At 32.7% G+C, this 15288-nt stretch overlaps 1 long non-coding RNA gene across 2 annotated transcripts in view; it reads right to left on the reverse strand.

The window, feature by feature from the left end:
- LOC119606197 overlaps positions 1-15288 on the reverse strand; it is a 75129-nt gene that overhangs the window by 48617 nt on the left and 11224 nt on the right. For both annotated transcript variants that reach the window (XR_005231627.1, XR_005231628.1), the window contains exon 2: positions 6419-7573. This is a non-coding gene — a long non-coding RNA (uncharacterized LOC119606197). The remainder of the gene's footprint in view (positions 1-6418; positions 7574-15288) is intronic.

Here is a 15288-nt window from a genome sequence, read left to right on the forward strand (position 1 = left end):
CTTGGAAAGAAAACATAGGTACCAGTTCTTTTACATGGCTGATATCGGTCGGATGACCATCCCGTTGCTTCCTGTCTGGCAATCTGGAGATCAATCTAATGTATTTCTCGGCAACAATCCACAACTACACTGATTCGGCAACAGCACCTAGAGAAGTATTTGGTGGATCGAAACTTCGTTCTCTGGAATTTTTATGTAACACACGAATAGGAATACAGTACGTGTGTGCGGACGATCTGACCACCGCATAACACCCGAACAGTTGAGGAGCAAGAATGTATCAATTGAATCTAACTCGACGGGTTAAGTTTTAGGCCCATTGATTGAAATTTATCCAAAATGAAGTCATGAAGTATTGGTCTGTCCATCAATCAGTAATTAATCACAAACAGCTTTTACACCTACAATTTTTCAAAATTTACCTTGGAAACAGTGTCAACTAGTCGCAAATATTCTTAAAGTTACTGAGTTACAAACACCACGAGTTGTAGTGCAACACAACCGAAAAAAGACACATAAAAATCGAATTTGGAAAATGAAAAATTAAATTGTCTTGTGTTTGGCATAAAACACAATACAATCTTTCCAGTATCGAGTAGATAGAAAACAACTACAGATAATAAACCTAGACAAGCAATCATGTTCTTTTAGACAAACTAGAATGTAGATTGTGAGCTATACACGAGAAAAAGAAAAATTAAAAAAAAAATAAAACTAAAACTTTTTCAGTTCAAACAAAATCAAAGGAACCAAATTGCAAAAACTAAGAACAACAAAAACGAACCACAACCAAAGAAAAACGAAAGAAATTGAGGAAGCACTTGAGTATTTGTGGCCACTCAAAGTCATCGAAAGTCTGTAGGTCTTACTAACAACAGCATGGGCATGAGGCAAACTCATTCCTCCCTTTGTTTGGGGGTACCAAAACTACTTACATGTATGTTTATGCTGTTGTCTGAAGATTTCTTATATGTTATGGAATTGGCAAAAAGCTGGAGCAAGTAGAGGAATAAAAAAAAAAACTCCAAGAAACCAACAGACCGTACAAATAAATGAAATGATAAACAGACACATTCTAAGTTGTCGATTATTTTTCTTCAACATTTTTTTTTTTTTTTTGTTTTTATACTTTAGTTCTTTGGTAATTTTTACGTAGTATTTCTTAGTAGAATTTTATATTTATTTTGGTCTTTTAGTATGCAAGTATCATATGACAGTCTAGTTTCTTGTTTTTTTCTCAATGTCTGTTTAAGAAGCCTGAATGACTGACTGACTGCTAAAGGGACAGACTGCTTGTTTTCCTTATTACTTAAGAAGATGCAAAATAAGACATTGTAAAAGCTTTAGGAATTAACAGCAAAGACAGCGGCAACAACAGCAACAACAACGATGATGACATTACAAAGGAATATTGTAAAAAGGGTATCGGAACGTCAAGTGTTTAAATTTAATTTAAAGTATTTTGTATTTAATATTTAGAAAATAGCTAAGAAGAAAGTGTTAAAATTTATTTAAAAATTAATGCAAATGACAAAGTTTGAAGGCATGAGTTTGAAAGACATACGCAAATAGTTAAAAATAAACTAAAAGAAATGGACAGAAAGGATTTTGAAAAACATTTGAGACACAAACAAATGTCAAAATTAAATTTAAAACAAAAAACTTTGTAATTGTTAAGACTTAGTCATTTGGGTTTATTATAGTTCCACTGTGGCATTAGGACGGGTCCAAATAAACTAGAAAATGATTTTGTTCGCCTTGAATGATTATTCTGTGGTTCCAAAAACCATACTAGAACCAGAACTCGTATTTAACTAGAACTGAACTGAACTAGAACTGAACTAGAACTGAACTAGAACTGAACTAGAACTGAACTAGAACTGAACTAGAACTGAACTAGAACTGAACTAGAACTGAACTAGAACTGAACTAGAACTGAACTAGAACTGAACTAGAACTGAACTAGAACTGAACTAGAACTGAACTAGAACTGAACTAGAACTGAACTAGAACTGAACTAGAACTGAACTAGAACTGAACTAGAACTGAACTAGAACTGAACTAGAACTAGAACTGAACTAGAACTAGAACTGAACTAGAACTGAACTAGAACTGAACTAGAACTGAACTAGAACTGAACTAGAACTGAACAAGAACTGAACTAGAACTGAACTAGAACTGAACTAGAACTGAACTAGAACTGAACTAGAACTGAACTAGAACTGAACTAGAACTGAACTAGAACTGAACTAGAACTGAACTAGAACTGAACTAGAACTGAACTAGAACTGAACTAGAACTGAACTAGGACTGAACTAGAACTGAACTAGAACTGAACTAGAACTGAACTAGAACTAGAACTAGAACTGAACTAGAACTGAACTAGAACTGAACTAGAACTGAACTTTAACTGAACTAGAACTGAACTAGAACTGAACTAGAACTGAACTAGAACTGAACTAGAACAGAACTAGAACTGAACTAGAACTGAACTAGAACTGAACTAGAACTGAACTAGAATTGAACTAGAACTGAACTAGAATCTGAACTAGAACTGAACTAGAACTGAACTAGAACTGAACTAGAACTGAACTAGAACTGATCTAGAACTGAACTAGAACTGAACTAGAACTGAACTAGAACTGAACTAGAACTGAACTAGAACTGAACTAGAACTGAACTAGAACTGAACTAGAACTGAACTAGAACTGAACTAGAACTGAACTAGAACTGAACTAGAATTGAACTAGAACTGAACTAGAACTGAACTAGAACTGAACTAGAACTGAACTAGAACTGAACTAGAACTGAACTAGAACTGAACTAGAACTGAGCTAGAACTGAACTAGAACTGAACTAGAACTGAACTAGAACTGAACTAGAACTGAACTAGAACTGAACTAGAACTGAACTAGAACTGAACTAGAACTGAACTAGAACTGAACTAGAACTGAACTAGAACTGAACTAGAACTGAACTAGAACTGAACTAGAACTGAACTAGAACTGAACATGAACTGAACTAGAACTGAACTAGAACTGAACTAGAACTGAACTAGAACTGAACTAGAACTGAACTAGAACTGAACTAGAACTGAACTAGAACTGAACTAGAACTGAACTAGAACTGAACTAGAACTGAACTAGAACTGAACTGAACTAGAACTGAACTAAAAGTGAACTAGAACTGAACTAGAACTGAACTAGAACAGAACTAGAACAGAACTAGAACTGAACTAGAACTGAACTAGAACTGAACTAGAACTGAACTAGAACTGAACTAGAACTGAACTAGAACTGAACTAGAACTGAACTAGAACTGAACTAGAACTGAACTAGAACTGAACTAGAACTAGAACTGAACTAGAACTGAACTTGAACTGAACTAGAACTGAACTAGAACTGAACTAGAACAGAACTAGAACTGAACTAGAACTGAACTAGTACTGAACTAGAACTGAACTAGAACTGAACTAGAACTGAACTAGAACTGAACTAGAACTGAACTAGAACTGAACTAGAACTGAACTAGAACTGAACTAGAACTGAACTAGAACTGAACTAGAACTGAACTAGAACTGAACTAGAACTGAACTAGAACTGAACTAGAATTGAACTAGAACTGAAGTAGAACTGAATTATAACTGAACTGGAACTAAACTAGAACTAAACTAGAACTGAACTAGAACTGAACTAGAACTGAACTAGAACTGAACTAGAACTGAACTAGAACTGAACTAGAACTGAACTAGAACTGAACTAGAACTGAACTAGAACTGAACTAGAAATGAAGTAGAACTGAACTAGAACTGAACTAGAACTGAACTAGAACTGAACTAGAACTGAACTAGAACTGACTACTGAACTAGAACTGAACTAGAACAGAACTAGAACTGAACTAGAACTGAATTATAACTGAACTGGAACTAAACTAGAACTGAACTAGAACTGAACTTGAACTGAACTATTGAAACAGAAACATCCAAAAATCTTTATTAGAGTACATAAAAACGCACATCTTCATGTAGAAATGTATGCTCCAAAAAGTCTACCGTTATTGCACACAAATTTTTATACCAATTACCCATCTGTTTTCTTTAAAATAATCCCTTATTTTTTTTTTTTTTTTTTTGTAAATCCAAAAGTAATTAACCCCCCACATTTTATTCCTTTTTTCACAGTGATTTATTACAATTTAAATAATATTTATTACAATTCTTTGCTTTTAAAGGCGTTTGTTAGTGTTTTGCTTGTGATTCTCTTTTGTTGTATGTAATTTTATGTGTGAATGTATTTTTCGTGGTAACATACATATATTTTCAGCCACAAAATATTTTTTTATAGATTTTTTTACACATTTTACTTAAAGAAACAGTAAAATTTTTCACCTTACAGCAGGTAAAATGTAAACGAACAATGGTGCCACATTTTGTAGCTACACACATACTCATCTCATACTCTGGTGTATTTACAACGTACGTATGTTGGAATACGTATGAACACATTTATAATTATAGAGTATCATTCATTACCATCCATGTAATTTAAAGTTAATTGTTAATTATGGGTTTAACATTTTAATGACGTTTACACGTTGACGTTTTAAATACACTAGACAATTTTGTAAATTAAGATGGGCATTAGTTGGGTAAATGCAAGATTAAATGAGTTAAAATGGCGGGCTATATAAAGTTAAGTAGTATTAAATTTAAAAGAGTTAATTTAAAACTTAGTATTAACAAAGGAATTCCAAAGCAAGTTTTTTCCCTACTAAAAAGGATCCTACAATAGAACTGCTCTAGAGCTGAACTAGAACTGAATTGGAACTGAACTGAACTTGAACTGAACTTGAACTGAACTAGAACTGAACTAGAACTGAACTAGAACTGAACTAGAACTGAACTAGAACTGAACTAGAACTGAACTAGAACTGAACAAAAACTGAACTAGAACTGAACTAGAACTGAACTAGAACTGAACTAGAACTGAACTAGAACTGAACAAAAACTGAACTAGAACTGAACTAGAACTGAACTAGAACTGAACTAGAACTGAACTAGAACTGAACTAGAACTGAACTAGAACTGAACTAGAACTGAACTAGAACTGAACTAGAACTGAACTAGAACTGAACTAGAACTGAACTAGAACTGAACTAGAACTGAACTAGAACTGAACTAGAACTGAACTAGAACTGAACTAGAACTGAACTAGAACTGAACTAGAACTGAACTAGAACTGAACTAGAACTGAACTAGAACTGAACTAGAACTGAACTAGAACTAAACTAGAACTGAACTAGAACTGAACTAGAACTGAACTAGAACTGAACTAGAACTGAACTAGAACTGAACTAGAACTGAACTAGAACTGAACTAGAACTAAACTAGAACTGAACTAGAACTGAACTAGAACTGAACTAGAACTGAACTAGAACTGAACTAGAACTGAACTAGAACTGAACTAGAACTGAACTAGAACTGAACTAGAACTGAACTAGAACTGAACTAGAACTGAACTAGAACTGAACTAGAACTGAACTAGAACTGAACTAGAACTGAACTAGAACTGAACTAGAACTGAACTAGAACTGAACTAGAACTGAACTAGAACTGAACTAGAACTGAACTAGAACTGAACTAGAACTGAACTAGAACTGAACTAGAACTGAACTAGAACTGAACTAGAACTGAACTAGAACTGAACTAGAACTGAACTAGAACTGAACTAGAACTAACTAGAACTGAACTAGAACTGAACTAGAACTGAACAACTGGAACTGAACTAGAACTAAACTAGAACTGAACTAGAACTGAACTAGAACTGAACTAGAACTGAACTAGAACTGAACTAGAACTGAACTAGAACTGAACTAGAACTGAACTAGAACTGAACTAGAACTGAACTAGAACTGAACTAGAACTGAACTAGAACTGAACTAGAACTGAACTAGAACTGAACTAGAACTGAACTAGAACTGAACTAGAACTGAACTAGAACTGAACTAGAACTGAACTAGAACTGAACTAGAACTGAACTAGAACTGAACTAGAACTGAACTAGAACTGAACTAGAACTGAACTAGAACTGAACTAGAACTAAACTAGAACTGAACTAGAACTGAACTAGAACTAAACTAGAACTGAACTAGAACTGAACTAGAACTGAACTAGAACTGAACTAGAACTGAACTAGAACTAAACTAGAACTGAACTAGAACTGAACTGGAACTGAACTAGAACTAAACTAGAACTGAACTAGAACTGAACTAGAACTGAACTAGAACTGAACTAGAACTGAACTAGAACTAAACTAGAACTGAACTAGAACTGAACTAGAACTAAACAAGATCTGAACTCGCTCGATTTAAGTTATATTAAATATTTTATTTGAAAAACCCAATAAAGGAAAAAACTTACCTTTATATTCCGCAATTTTCCCAATGATCACTTCAATCCCGTTAATTCCTTAATGCTCCAGCTATGTAAATTGTGATAAACTGTAGAGTGAATTAATTCCCAAAATGAAATTAAAAGGATTTCATAAAATTATAATAGAAGGCCATTTTTATTCCAACTGCCATAAATGGGATTTCAAATTGGTGCTGTAGTTGTTGTTTTTACAGTGTTTTTAAATCCACAAACAAAGTATTTAAAAAATGGCGGCTAATAAAAACTGTTAGTTAAAGTTGAGAGTTAACAGTAAAGATGAATATTTCCAAACAAAATAATGGGGGGTGGTTGATTTTTATTTGTTTATTTTGGTTTTTATATAAATACCGTTACAACTGTAAATGACACAGACTCACTCACACTAATACATATAAACAATATTTGTATAATATTTTCTTTTCGCTTTTGTTCAAATATGTTTCGCCGTTTTTCTTTTCCTCAAAGGGACTTAAATTTTTCGTTATTTTTGCTGTTGTTGTTGTTATATACAATTTGTTTAAGGTTTTTCTTAAATTTTGGGTTTCAGTTTTTGTTGTATATTAAAACTGTATTGTTATACACGTTTTGTAAACTTGTTTTAGTTAATTTATCTACAAATATAGCGTCTTACAAGAAATGCTTTTCGTATTATAGGAAATTTCTTATAAATATTACAGCTTAAACCGATTTCTTTTTATACAAATACGCACTTTCTTTTAATACACCGTTATGGATAGGACACTATATTTTTTTTTAATATTATTAGAGGGATTAATTACACACGTTTACGAGACAACAACGAATACGATGACGACACAAAAATAATTACAACAACGACAATGACGACGAATACGACAAATAGACAACGACTATAAAAAATACCGAATATTGTTTACATATATACAAATCAACCGAAAATTATGTTTTAAAAAGAGTCTAATATCCCGGCTGCGAGTTTACTTTAGACATTTGCAAACATTTTTTATCTTGGTCTTTTTTTCGAAAATTTTAATGATTTTCTTTAAATATGTTCAATTAGCGGGTTTTTTGAGGACTTTCTTTTTTTTAATATTTCCTGACTTATGTTTGGTATTGTTGCGATGATGACAACTATTCCTTAATTTTCTTCGAACAATGTGAAATCTGGAATGAAAAAATATTAAAGTTCGGTTAGAATTTTGACATTATCGTAGAAAATAATAATATAAGAAATATTAATAAAAGGAAATAACTTTCGATTGAATTTATAAAGTTTGGGTTTCATAACTTCTTAAAAATTTTTAAATTTTACGGAATTATATTAACTGAACTAGAACTGAACTAGAACTGAACTAGAACTGAACTAGAACTGAACTAGAACTGAACTAGAACTGAACTAGAACTGAACTAGAACTGAACTAGAACTGAACTAGAACTGAACTAGAACTGAACTAGAACTGAACTAGAACTGAACTAGAACTGAACTAGAACTGAACTAGAACTGAACTAGAAATGAACTAGAACTGAACTAGAACTGAACTAGAACTGACTAGAACTGAACTAGAACTGAGCTAGAACTGAACTAGAACTGAACTAGAACTGAACTAGAACTGAACTAGAACTGAACTAGAACTGAACTAGAACTGAACTAGAACTGAACTAGAACTGAACTAGAACTGAACAAGAACTGAACTAGAATTGAACTAGAACTGAAATAGAACTGAAATAGAACTGAACTAGAACTGAACTAGAACTGAATTAGAACTTGAACTTGAACTAGAACTAGAACTGAAATAGAACTGAACTAAAACTAAATTTAACTGAAATAGAGCTGAAGTAGAACTGTACTAAAACCGAACGAGAACTAAACCAGAAATGAACTAGAGTTGAGTTAAAACCTAAGTAGAACTGAACTAGAACTGAACTAGAACTGAACTAACTGAACTAGAACTGAACTAGAACTGAACTAGAACTGAACTAGAACTGAACTAGAACTGAACTAGAACTGAACTAGAACTGAACTAGAACTGAACTAGAACTAGAACTGAACTAGAACTGAACTAGAACTGAACTAGAACTGAACTAGATATGAACTAGAACTGAACTAGAACTGAACTAGAACTGAACTAGAACTGAACTAGAACTGAACTAGAACTGAACTAGAACTGAACTAGAACTGAACTAGAACTGAACTAGAACTGAACTAGAACTGAACTAAAGCTGAACTAGAACTGAACTAGAACTAAACTAGAACTGAACTAGAGCTGAACTAGAACTGAACTAGAGCTGAACTAGAACTGAACTAGAACTGAAATGGTGCTGAACTAGATCTCTAGAACTAAACTAGAACTGAACTATACCTGAACTAGAACTGAACTAGAACTCAAATAGAACTGAACTAGAACTGAAATGAAACTAAACTGGAACTGAACTAGAACTCAAATAGAACTGAACTAGAACTGAAATGAAACTAAACTAGAACTGAACTAGAACTGAATTAGAACTGAACTAGAACTGAACTAGAACTAAAGTAGAACTGAACTAGAACTGAACTAGATCTTAACTAGAACTAGAATTGAACTAGAACTGTACTAGAACTGATCTGTTATATCTGTTGATTCGATACCAAGAGACACGGAATGCCAGAAACCATCATTTTGTTAATCGAAGTCCAATAATGCCTTCAGAGGAAGAGCTAATCACTAAAATAACATGGACTTCATCCCCATTTAAAGTGTTTCCCCGAAAAATACTTGACGCCCTACAAATAAGTTCCCTAAGACCTTGCCAATCTTCCATTTGTTACATACTTCTACTATTTTTTCAGCTAATAGCTACCATGTGCACCTCGAAGTAAACTCTCCTCAGTAACCTTGAGAACTCAGGTTTAAGATCCGGAAGACTGACATTAGTAACATCTCTACAGCTGAGTATTTCAATAATACCAAGGTAAGACATTAATCTCCATAAAAAGTCTTAAATGGAGATTACATTGATGTTGTTGCACTCGTTTCATTAGAATCCATTACAAGCTCACAAATAAATCCGTTGAATTTCAAAAAGACTCGTATATTTTGCCTGAAGCCAATGAAGGAAGATCGAAAAGATCTACACATGGAAAGCTAAATCCGCGAGCTTCGTGTTCAAAAACAACAGGCAGAGCTCTGTCACAGTAGAGCCTTACACGCAACAAGGAATTGGTGAAAGTAATTTATCATTCCTCTTCACAACGAAAATCTGATCGAACAAAAAACTTAATCTCATCCAGGCAGTTCTCAAGAAATACCAATAAGCCCGGTTTTACCGACATATCAATCAGATGTCCATTAGAAACCATTGTTGTCGAACCAAAATCCTATTCGGAGCAGAGCTTCGGAAAAGCCAGAGATAAAAGGTTGAAGGCTGAAATGCTGACCTATCAGTGAAATAATGTATACACCAAAGAAATATCAGATGAACTAAAGGTCTAATTCGCAGCACAGATTCTCAGGCTGAGATAAATGTCGCGTACATTTCGAAAAAGCCAGAGACTGCTACATAAAGACTACAGTTCTTGTTGATGCTCAGCTATTGATGAAGTAACATATACACCAAAGAAGAATCTGTTAAGACAGATAACGTATATATATAAGATCCTTCTCAAATACACGACTTGCCGTACTGAACGGAAGCCACCTCCAAGGCTTCCATCGGACTAACTTCGCCAAGAAAGCTTATCATTCTCTATATTTCAATCCATGGAATTTACAAAATCTTTTCAACCTGCTCCGCTATTTTTCATGACTTTGAAGTCATTTATTTTAAAGATATAATATTGAGGTTATTGTCGATATAAACACCGAAGGTAGGAGGGAGGATAACACAACAAACAAATAAAATTTTTCCTAAAATGTATGTATTTACATTAAAACGTGATTTTTCTTTAGATTTTTTCACATGAATGTGTAGGTAATGTAAACTTGAGTTTATTGTTGTTTTTGTTTTATTATGACAACGAGTAAATATGTATAGTAAACTTTAAAAGCAATAATAACAAAAAAAGACTTTAAAGATAATATTGACAACATACAAATAAAAAAACGCATACAAATGAAATGTATACTACTCACACAAACACTTAAACACACACATTCTCCATTTTTCACAAGGATATTTTTTCACTACAATAACAAAAACTATATGTATGTAATAAAACACCGCATAAAAATCAACAAAATATGAAAAGAGATAAACATTAACAAGGAGAGACATAAGGACATAAGCAAAACTGAGATTTAATAAGAAAATGAAAGAGAGATGAAGAGAGATAGAGAGAGAAAGAGCAATATGAAAACAAATCTTATGCACATGGCAAAATAACATGTGTTATTTTTTTATAAACAATAGGAAAATTGAATGAAACACAATGGAAATGAAACAGATAAGAAACCAATATAAAGACAAATACAGAGAAGAAAATTTGTATAAAAAGAAATTTTCTAACAAAAATAATAGAAAAACCAATTGAATGGAAAAAAATCAAGAAAATGTTTTTTTCCAACAAGCGGCTTTTCTTTCGAACTAAACACACATACAACATAAGAGAGCATTTCCTTTTTGAAAGCAACAACACTATACAAACCACAGGATTTTAACCTCAAAAATTCCTTTTAATTAATGAAATATGAATGAAAATCAATGTGGAAAAACTAAAGGAAAACATCGACAATATAAAAACAAAAAGTTAAAAGGAAAATATACAAAATACACTTGAACAAGAATAAAGTTAAATAAATAAAAGAAAAGTAAGGGAAATGGGGAGTAAGAAAGAACGATATGTAAGCAGGGAGTGTGAGACTAAAGAAGTTGGCAAAAAGGTCTTTAAGGTGTTAAGAGTAAAAGGAAATTTATACATCTAATTAGATTAAGTACCAGGAGTATGTGTTTAATGGTGGAGAATTAAATGAACACTCTGCTATTTAAGGACATATTGATAGTGAGTGAGCTAAGGATTTAAGTTAGTTTAAGGAATTTACATAAAATTACGAAAATAATTTTAGAGGATGAATTAAAATTAGTTGGAATTTAAAAAAGAAATTAAATGTTTTAGTCAATTGTGAAGAGATTTCGTTAGCTGTAGGAAAGACTTTGAAAACCCAGCAACATCTCAAAGGCGCTATTGGGTTTGAGATGATTTTTACAAAACATGGACGATAGAAACCCATATGGCTACTGGGAATAAGGAAAAGATGGGAAGAGCCACCGTTAAGTGTAGGACCAAAAGTTTCCTCCGAATGAACCAGTTCATGTCAAGTATGATGGTATGTGTACTGAATGGACACATTCTGATGAAAGTAGAGTATATGGAGAAGACTTTGGAACATTATCTTTGGCATTCGTCCAAATTAGATCTAAAATATTGGGGGAGCAATATTATTCCAAATCTAACATAATATTGGAGCACTTACTAGACAATTCTAAGGAACTATATACGTCCAGAAATCTACGTTTCGGAACTTTAGACGTTAATACCTTCAACGAGAACTATATAAGGTTTTTCTAACCAAAATTTTCCCTATACGAGTAAGAGAAAAGGGATCATTTACAGATCGAGACGATACCTTTAAAGTCCACATTGATCCACATTGATCTAACCAAAATTTACCCTATACGAGTAAGAGAAATGGGATTTTGAAGACGATCATTTACAGATCGAGACGATACCTTTAAAGTCCACATTGATCCGATCGATTGCAACAATCTTTGGGTAAAGCAATGCTGAAGATTGAAGATGTCAAGGAATATACTTCCATTAAAGCAATGCTGAAGATCGAAAGCTCTTTCTATTTATCATGATATATTGTCAATGATTCTGATGTAATGAATATTTTTCAATTGATTTAGGGAAATCTAGGCTTTTACTTTTGATAGCCAGGAAGTCGAGTTCGTGGAAAGTCTGAGGGATTGATATTAGCTTACTGCTGATGATCATGGCAACAGTCACCTTCATTCACAACTCCAAAGAATAATCAGCCATTATGGAATTAGATGAGAGTTATACAACAGCTATGTGACCCGATTTGTACAGGCCATTGGTTCACCATTATAGGTTAAGTTAATGCATGCGGATAATTAACTTAATTGGAGTCAGGTTCAAAATAACCATTAGGGTTACTGCCTAAAAAACTTTCTGCAAGATAGTGAGCAATTAGAAAATATATGTGACTCTTGACTTCAAGCACAGATGAAGATGTCAGCCTGTAAGATTGATGGATATATTCCCCAGCGGATAACCTCTGCCTAGGCTACAAATCACTTTGCCTTAACATATCCTTAGAGATATTATAAATATTCCCATCCTTCTCCTTACGCGCTTCCTGCACTTCCTGCAAAAACGGTATAAATTTCCACTTGATATGACCTTCTCGATATTCTGTGCTTTAGATTCAATGTTCTCCTAAACATTTCAAACATTATTGGGAGTGGAAATTGAGAGTCTTCACAAGTATTACCCTTACATGTGGACAGGCGAAGTTTCTAATCTATCGAATTCTTTGAGTGATGTCACGCAGTCCATTACAACACCCGTCCTAACTTCACACAACAGTAAGGTCTTGAGTGATGAGTAGCTATCCAATATTATAAATATTCCTATATTTCTACTCATGCACTTCTAGCAAAGATAAAGATGGTGTAAAATTCCGCCTGGAAGGATATTTTCCCGAGGGAGTGTTCCCACAGTATTGTTCAGTAAATCAAGATAATCCAAACGATCAAAGCATTATTATATTCTTCCGCATTCGTGATCGAGTAAAACTGACCTTTTTTGTGAACAACGAACAAGAAATCTAGTTCAATACGCAAAATTATTCGATCATGCGATAGATATATAAATTTTAGATATTCAAGCAGATTTTTCTTCAAAAACGTTAACTAATATTTTCGTAGGTACTCGAAAACTAACTGAGAATAGCTAAGAAAACTCAGAGTGTAAATTTTTTAGGGGTCACGCCATTTACGTCAAATATTTGTTAGATGTGAACGTATCTCAACACATTTTACCCCCAAAGTTATAAAATTTCCAACAATAAACAAAACTCTATTCAGAAATTTTACGAGCCTTTTTGTTAAGATTTCCTTTTCTTACAAGAAAAACCCCTAAAACCAAACTTATTCTTAAACTCCCGCATCTTGGTTGCCACCTTGTCCGGTAAAATATTAATACATTTTAAACCCAAAAAACTTCCGGAATTTAGAAGTGATAAATTGCTTTTAAATCTCCTAACAAAAACCGTATAAAGACAACAGGAAATCCTTATAAAAAAAACAGAAAACATAACAAAACTACAAAGAAAATAACAGCATAAAAAGGAAAATATTTATAAAAAAATATGTAAATAAATATACAAAAGAAAATTATAAAGGATAAATCAAAAGAGATGGTATATAAAGAGCAGGAAAACAAGTGAAAAAGCAAAACACATACACCCTAAAAGATGAGTTGGAAAAACACAACAGAGAGTTTTAGTTTTGCCAACAAAAGTGACGGGAAATAACTCACCCCAAACTGGCAAATAGGGAACACAATGGAAACAAAAGCTAATAACAATAGAGACTAAGTAAGATTTTTTTTTGGCAAATTGCCTAAAATTAACAGGATAAAACAGGATAAGAGGAACAAAAAAAACAACAAAAATTCATATAAAGAGGAAAAAAACTATGCGGTAAAGAGCTAAAGAAGTGAGAGAAAACGAGTTCCATATGGAAATGAAACAAACAGAGAATAATAAAATTTGCCAATATTTTTATTACACCACAACAAGAGTGGTGAGTTGTGTTTCTAGAATTATGAGAATAAAACACATGCTTAACCACCGAAATTTGTATACAAAGCAAAACATTTGACAAATGCATGTAAACACTAGAGCAGAAAAACAAAAACAATATAATCCAACTGACAGCAACTCGAACTGGCAGTCATAGACCCCAATGAAACAAAAACAATAACTGCAAAAAGAGAAAAACTATAACAATAATAAAAACGAAATAACGGTAAAGCAAATTGAATGTATGTATGTATGAGTGTGTGTGAAAATGAATATTTTCTGGTCATCATTTCCATATAGTAGAAGAAGCAGAGGAAGAGGAAACTGATATAGAGTGGTGAGCATAAAATAAGGGAGTTTTGGAGACTGCTCCCTAAACATAAATGTTTTTACTAATGTTTTTCTTTTCGTTTTGTTGCTGCTGTTGTTGTAATAGTTCCTTATCACATCACTGCTATTATTAGGGTTAATAAATTCGGAATTATCTGAATATCTGAACTTTTTGATATCCTTAACGACACATTAACCACTTCTTTAGACTTGATCATATATTAGTCAATAGCCTAGACCATAAACTAGTCAATAGGCTCCATAACTAACTAACTAACTAACTAACTAACTAACTAACTACTAACTAACTAACTAACTAACTAACTAACTAACTAACTAACTAACTAACTAACTAACTAACTAACTAACTAACTAACTAACTAACTAACTAACTAACTAACTAACTAACTAACTACTAACTAACTAACTACTAACTAACTAACTAACTAACTAACTAACTAACTAACTAACTAACTAACTAACTAACTAACTAACTACTAACTAACTAACTAACTAACTAACTAACTAACTAACTAACTAACTAACTAACTAACTAACTAACTAACTAACTAACTAACTAACTAACTAACTAACTAACTACTAACTAACTAACTAACTAACTAACTAACTAACTAACTAACTAACTAACTAACTAACTACTAACTAACTAACTAACTACTAACTAACTAACTAACTAACTAACTAACTAACTAACTAACTAACTAACTAACTAACTAACTAACT

This window comes from Lucilia sericata, unplaced genomic scaffold (assembly GCF_015586225.1).
Source record: "Lucilia sericata isolate MDLA Ls3-8-SP2 unplaced genomic scaffold, ASM1558622v1 Contig000558F_arrow, whole genome shotgun sequence".
Classification (NCBI taxonomy): Eukaryota; Metazoa; Arthropoda; class Insecta; order Diptera; family Calliphoridae; genus Lucilia; species Lucilia sericata.